A 7657-nucleotide genomic window follows, 5' to 3' on the forward strand; every position below is an offset into this window, starting at 1 on the left:
GGTGTCTGATAAATCAAGAGTAAGTCCACTGAAATTAGAACTGGCACAATGGTAAGCAAGAGGAAAATCAGACCTAATTTGTTCAATTTTATCCCAGAGTTCTCACTGGCTCAGAGTGTTTCCCTCTGAATCTTGTGGAAGGATTGGGGTTTTTTCCCCCACAAATGTTTTACTTCTATTTTATGTAATTTTAAGAGTTGCTGATGCAAGCTGCTCCTGGGTTCAGCACAAACCACTATCAAGTCCTTGGTCACAGGTGAAGAAACAAAGTTTTTTATTTGGCTGTTGCTCCTCCAGAACTACAGGCAGGTTTCCAGTAACAAATCAGAAGAACAATAATCTCACATCAGGCATACCTTCCCTCAGGGAGGCTCTGACAGGCAGCCATCTCTCAAACAGTTCCTAGCTCCAGTCAACCTTCTCTCACAGAGAGTTGGTGATTTTACTCTCCTTCCTAACCAGCCACTACAGGAGCTGTGCTCTCCTCCTGCCAGGCCTGCTACATACTGCATGCATAGCAGGGTGGGGCTGACTGAGCCCACAGCAGCTCATGGCCAGCAATGGATTTTTATACCCCAAGCTCAGAGCTAACTACATAAAGTAGCTTAGGGAAAAACTGTTCCTCCAAACCATGAGACAGTATAAGAGGAAACAAAATAGATGTCATCCAACAAAGATGTTTTGTACTACATAAGGCGTACATAGACAATCCTGAAGTGGATGCCACCCATTCAGGCTACACATAGGCTTCCATGCTGCAGAGTTTGGCTAGACTAAGCAGTTCCAGAAGGCTCCTTATTATGAGCTCATTCCTACTCACCACTTCATAAAATTGAGGCCTGTAGCAACAACAAGGGTCAGGATTCAGTTTTAAATCCAGCAAAGCACTTAAAGTTAAGCACATAGAATCATAGAATATCAGGGTTGGAAGGGACCTCAGGAGGTCATCTAGTCCAACCCAGACTCAAAGCAGGACCTAATCCCCAATTGAATCATCCCAGCCAGGGCTTTGTCAAGCCTGACCTTAAAAATCTCTAAGGAAGGAGATTCCACCACCACCCTAGGTAACCCATTCCAGTGCTTCATCACCCTCCTAGTGAAAAAGATTTTCCTAATATTCAACCTAAACCTCCCCCACTGCAACTTGAGACCATTACTCCTTGTTCTATCGTCTGCTACCACTGAGAACAGTCTAGATCCATCCTCTTTGGAACCCCCTTTCAGGTAGTTGAAAGCAGCTATCAAATCCACCCTCATTCTTCTCTTCTGCAGACTAAATAATCCCGGTTCCCTCAGCCTCTCCTCATAAATCATGTGCTCCAGCCCCCTAATCATTTTTGTTGCCCTCCACTGGACTCTTTCGAATTTTTCCACATCTTTCTTGTAGTGTAGGGCCTAAAACTGGACACAGTACTCCAGATGTGGCCTCACCAATGCCGAGTAGAGGGGAATGATTACGTCCCTTGATCTGCTGGCCAAAATGCCATTAGCCTTCTTTGCTTAACTGCTTTGCTGTATTGGGGCCTGAAAACAGAAGATTTCAAACAATACTAGAGCTATGTGATTTTGTTTTCTTTTAACCCCAGCCCCAGAAAAGAACCTTACAATTTGGATTCTACAGAAAATTGCATTTCAGGGAGTTAGAGCCATTGGGTCAATATATTAAAATCTCAGCAATTGATGGCAAGAGTGTAAGAACTTCCTCAGTGTGGCCTCTTTAAAATCACTCTCAGAGGGATGGAAGACACTTCCTGGTCCCTTTGGAAACAGGTACAATGAAAACAAAGCAATATAAAGCTGTTGTTTTAAAAATGAGCACTTCTTGTTCCAACGGCTTTCTACCCATGGCAAAAACAGACCAGCAAGAGCTTGACTTACCCCAAAACAAGCTACAGCTTGACTCCAGTGAGGAGATAAGGAAACTGAGTACTGTCAATTACCAAATCCCTTTTTTTCCTGTAGCCCAGCAGAACATCTGCAGCCTGTATGTCTTCTTGCTTGTGCAGCCTGAGTGATACTATTTCCATTGGATAATTAGATGTCAGTTAACAATGAATGGGTTTTAAAGAAGAGCGGTTGCATCTTGGGAATTAACTGTTTGCTTTCTTATACTCTGTCATACTGCAATATGTACTAACAGCTAGGCCCTTCCATGATAAGCACACAGATGGGAGCATAGATGCAATCTCTTGCATCCTCTGTCCCAGCAATTTTTCAGGCCAGGGGAAGATTCAAAGTGGAAGGCTTGTGCACCATACCATGAGATACATTTAACTTCTCTTTCAAGTAGTAGTAACAATCTGCAGGCTAGAAGGGACATAGTGTATGAAGCAGCACAGTAGTAAGTGACGCCATCCCAATATATTCCTACACACGATTATGGGCAGGATCTTGATCTGCTGCTTGTTCATACTCCATACTTCATCTTCATCTTTTCCCTTCTCCATGTGCATGAGTATAGCACAGGGCCGTATTGACTGAACACTGTAGCTACTTGCAACGTTGCCTGCACTGAGTGATTTCACTCTGGGATGTTGATAAATTGGAAAGGATTCAGAGAAGAGTCATGAGAATAAGTAGAGGTTCAGAAAATGTGCTTTAGAGTGATAGTTTCAAAGAGCTCAAGCTCTTTAGTTTAACAAAGAGACTTGATTACAGTCTGTAAGTACCTACATGGGAAACATATTTAATAATGAGCTTTGCAATCTAGCAGAGAAAGGTCTAACATGATCCAATGGCTGAAAGTTGAGGCTAGACAAATTCAGTCTGGAAATATGTTGTAAGTTTTTAATTGAGTAATTAACCACTGGAAAAAATTAGCAAAAGCCAAGGTGAATTTTTTGTCAATGACAATTTTAAAATCAACGTTGGATGTTTTTCTAAAGGATCTGCTCTGGAATTATTTTGGGAAAGTTCTATCACCTGTCTCATACAGGAGGTCAGACTAGATCTTAATGGTTCCTTCTGGCCTTGGAATCTGGGAATTATGGGGACAAGTGTTTGAAGTTTCTCACCAGGTCCAGTGGTCATAGTGTACCTTGTGGTTTTTAAGAACAGTCCATTTTGGTCAGCTCCTTCAGAGAAGTATCAAGTCAGTTGCATGCAAAAGTGGATTCTCCTGTAAATGTATACAGAGAACTCTGAATGATGGACAACTGATACGCAGTTGGTGTAAAATCAGAAATTCAAATGAAGTCAATGTTGAGGGTCTAGCCTAGAGTTTTTATTTTACAGTCATCTAGTAATCATAAAAAGTTAGTCCTCTTGGTGCACATGAGAGATATAAGAAAGGGAAATAACATGCAAGCTAATATATTTTGGGGGGAGGGGGCTGTCATAGCATCCAGCAGCATAACTGAGCTAGTGTCAGAAAGTTAAGGTTGCATCACTCAAAGATAGAAGCAGGCAGGCAGATTGCTCTGTAATAACTGAATGTTAGTATGATATTTTCAGATTAAAAAAAACCTATGAAGGCCAGAATCCCCGCCCTAACACAAGTATGAAACTTCAGACACATGAGAATTTTCATATCTTGGACGTCTCTCCAGCAGAGGAATAATATATATGCTCTCTAAGCAAATCAATACTTTTCCTATGGTGGAGTTAATTACATAAAAAAGAACCAAATCTTATTGGCATTCATGAAACTATTGAGTGTACCATACATATCACACACACAACCCCCCAGTATAAATTATAAGTAACATATTATAAAAACATGAAGCCTCTGGAAGGCCATTTTTCTTTCTTCCCTTTCTTTTAACCTTGTGTGATATTTTTCAACTTTTTTTTTTTTTTACCAGTCACATTGTTGAGGAGAGAAAGGAAGAAGGCTGTTTTAAAACTTTGAAAGTAAAGGGGTTCCAGTCCTTTTCTATACAATTGAAAGATTAGAGGCTGGGAAAGTTATCATTGCTTTACTTGTGCGGACAGATTAGGAGCACTCAATAAGAAGTAGTTTTAATTATAAATATTTTTGTTTTCATTCATTAACCGGATTGGTAACCCTATGATAGATGTAAACTGTGTTGACAGATTAATTGATTCCATATCAAGCCAACCATGTAGAACATTATGCTAAGGCAGTTTGTTTTCTGGAATCCAAAGGATGGTTTGCTGAAAGTACAAGTAAACTACATCATTTTTTTCTGAAATAGAATATGCCCGTTCCTTTTATTGACTGAAAAAACAATTGAAAATATCATGTTGGTAAAAACAGATTCAAAGAGCAAGGTGAGGGTTAAAGCAATGACTTCCAAGCTAACAATACAGCACTGCTAATATTTGCACAGAGTCACATTTAGATACTAATTCAACCAAACATATGCTTAAATCCATTCCTGTTCAGCTAAACACTTAAGGACGTGGCTAACTTGAAGTTTGTTTGAACCTCATTGACTTCAATGGGATTTAAGCATATGCTTACAATTAATCACATCTTCATGTGCTCTGCTGAATAGGAAAGGGATCTGATTTCAGCTGGGCTAGTGAAAATCCTTCAAGTGCTGTGTTCGTATGACTAATTGCCAGCACACGTCTAGTACTGTCTTTCCTCTGTATAATTTTTTTTAAACAAGTTACCGTACTTATAACTAAAGGATACTTTTAAATTAGATGTTGGGGCCTGTTTCTCACTGCATTTGTACGTACTGTAATTCCATTCACCTCAGTGAAGTTACTCCTGATTTATACCCGTGAGCGTACAGAATCAGGCCCTTAATCAGGGGAAGATGTTTTTCTTTGTTCATTTGTTTGTTTAAATAAAAAGAAAGGAAAATAAACAGCAAGGCATCCATGACAAAGAGCCCACTGGCAGATTGCTTATCATCAGCACCGTGCAATATCTTGACTAAAAGATCGATACCAGACACAATGACTGAACCAGCAGCTTTATGCCTCTTTGTGGTGTTTAGATGCGCTTGTAATTATTAGAACTGGGAGAACTGGCTGTTGGGAGTCTAAAAGGACAGGAAACAGGAAGGAGGGAGGAGGAGTTGAGGAGGCTGAGTGAGAGTTACAGAGTGTGCAGCAGCAGCTTGGTAAAGGGGTTTCCACTGTAAAAGGGGTTTCCACTGTTGAAGCTTGTTAGTACCTTGCCTGCTTGATACAACACTCTTTAAGCATATTTTGCCCACTCCCTCTTTCTCATTAAGATAAAAATGTTCATGGAAGGGTACCTTTCTAAAATTGCACCTTTCCTTCCAATCTGTAATTATTTGGAGACTTGCAGTACATATAACAGGATGAGTGTTTAATGTTTAGGACCTGCAAAGGAAAATTTGGAGTACATTGTATAGGTTTTAGGGGAATTTTTATTTTTTTTTAAACAAGGTAGTTTGTGTTTTGGTTAAAATTGTAGGACTAGGAGTTAGAAAATCTGAGTTTTATTCTTGACTGTCACTGACTCCACTGCTGTAGAACTGACAAACTCAGATTACAGTCCTTACAGAACTTTGCAAATTCTCTGATTGTGACCCCTCAGCGTTGGGCCACATTAGTTGAATTGTGTCACAAAGTTTAGGCCCCCCTGCTTTAACATTAAATTGCTGATTCAAGTGTATTACTTCTAGTTTAGCTTTAATTTATAAACACCTGGCATCAAGATCCGTAGATGTTTTTGCTGAATATTTACTTAAATTAATTGAGCAACTAAAGATTCCAAATTATGTTTCAAAGATTTCAAATTATGAGAGAGAAATCAGTTTGAACACGGTGAGCCATGTTCTTATTGGCCAAAAGTGCCTGGGAAGAGTCTACAGGTGAAACATAATTGCAATTTCTATCCTGCACATACAAGATTAACTTAAATGTGTGTGTGTCTGTAGAATAGCACAGGATGCTGAAAGCAGACTGGGGGAGATATTAAAGAAGAGTGTAGGTGTCTAAACTGGTCAGACTGCTGATTAGAGACTGATCTTATTCTAGCTCGAATCAAGAGGAGTTTTGCCACTAACATTACAGGCAACAGGATCTGTCTCATAATTTGTTATTGGAAATCCTTACTCCGTTTTAAAAGTACAGTATTTTATAAATGAATTGCAAGTGGGCGCTTTATGATTCTTTAATACCCATTAGGGACCCCCAAGAAAACATGATAGCATTGCATTGTACTGGTATATAGCTGCAGTTTTTGATTTATGGTGTGTGACACTGCAAAAATACATCATAAGTGACCTTGAAATTATTTTCCAGGCATATACATAGCAGATATAGGTCACTGATAGCTTTTGTTAGTCAGTCACTGTTGGTTACTCACTTCTGATTCAGCAAAGTTTTAGCGTAACATTACTCAAGACCAGGTCAGGATCATACTAAACAGTCTTGTTTCCTGGCTGGCTGTCATGGGAAGTTCCTCAGGCTTTTTCTGTCTGAAGTGCAGTGGTCTAATAAACATTGAATAAATGCTGTTCTCAGTATTTCAGATCTCCAAATGAAATCTGACTGCTTTTGTGTCTTTGATTTCACATAACAGTAACAAATATGATAAAGCATGTATTGCGATGAGAACCCAAGTGTAAGGAAATGCAGAGAAGCAGCTGGACAAGCAGATGTACATTAAGGCACTATCAAATTGCAGACAACTAAATGGTAGACAAATTTTATAAGTGCTTATATACAAATGATAGAAGTTTAAATACTAAGATGGGTGAACTTGAGTGCATGGTATTAAATGAGGATATTTATGTAATTGACATCACAAAAACTTGGTGGAATGTTAATCAATGGGACACAGTAATACCAGGGTACAAAATATATAGGAGTGATGGACTAGGTCAGACAGATTGGGGAGTGGCACTATATGTGAAAGAAATCAGAGTCAAATGTTGACTGTGAAGTGCTCAGGGAGATTAGAGAGGCTATACAAATAGAAAACTCAGTAATAATGGAGGATTTCAGCTATCCCCATATTGACTGGGTACATGTCACCTCAGGACAGGATGCAGAGAGAAAATTTCTTGACACCATAAATAACTGCTTCTTGGAGCAGCTAGTCCTGGAATCCACAAGAGGAGAGGCAATTCTTGTTTTAGTTGTAAGTGGAGCACAGGATCTGGTCCAAGAGGTGAGTATAGCTGAACCACTTGCTAATAGTGACCGTAGTATAATTAAATTTAACATCCCTGAGAGAGTGGATGGAAACACCAAAGAAGCCCACCACAACAGCATTTAACTCCAGAAAGGGGAACTACACAAAAATGAGGAAGCTAGTTAAACAGAAATTAAAAGGTACAGTCCCAAAAGTGAAATGCCTGCAAGCTGCATGGAAATTTTTTTAAAAACAACATAATAGAGGCTCAAATTAAATATATAAACCAAATTAAAAATGTAGAAAGAGGACCAAAAAAGTACCAGCATGGCTAAACAACAAAGTAAAAGAAGCAGTTAGAGGCAAAAAGGCATCCTTTAAACATTGGAAGTTAAATCCTACAAAGAAAAATAGAACGGAGCATAAACTTTGGCAAGTCAAGTGTAAAGGTATAATTAGGCAGGCCAAAAAAGAATTTGAAGAGCAACTAGTCAAAGACTCAAAAACTAAGAGCAAAAATTTTTTCAAGTACATCAGAAGCAGGAAGCCTGCTGAACAACCAATGGGCCACTAGATGATTGAGATTAAAGGAGCACTCAAGGATGATAAGGCCATTGTAGCGGAACTAAA

Source organism: Gopherus flavomarginatus, chromosome 2, assembly GCF_025201925.1.
Source record: "Gopherus flavomarginatus isolate rGopFla2 chromosome 2, rGopFla2.mat.asm, whole genome shotgun sequence".
Lineage (NCBI taxonomy): Eukaryota > Metazoa > Chordata > Testudines > Testudinidae > Gopherus > Gopherus flavomarginatus.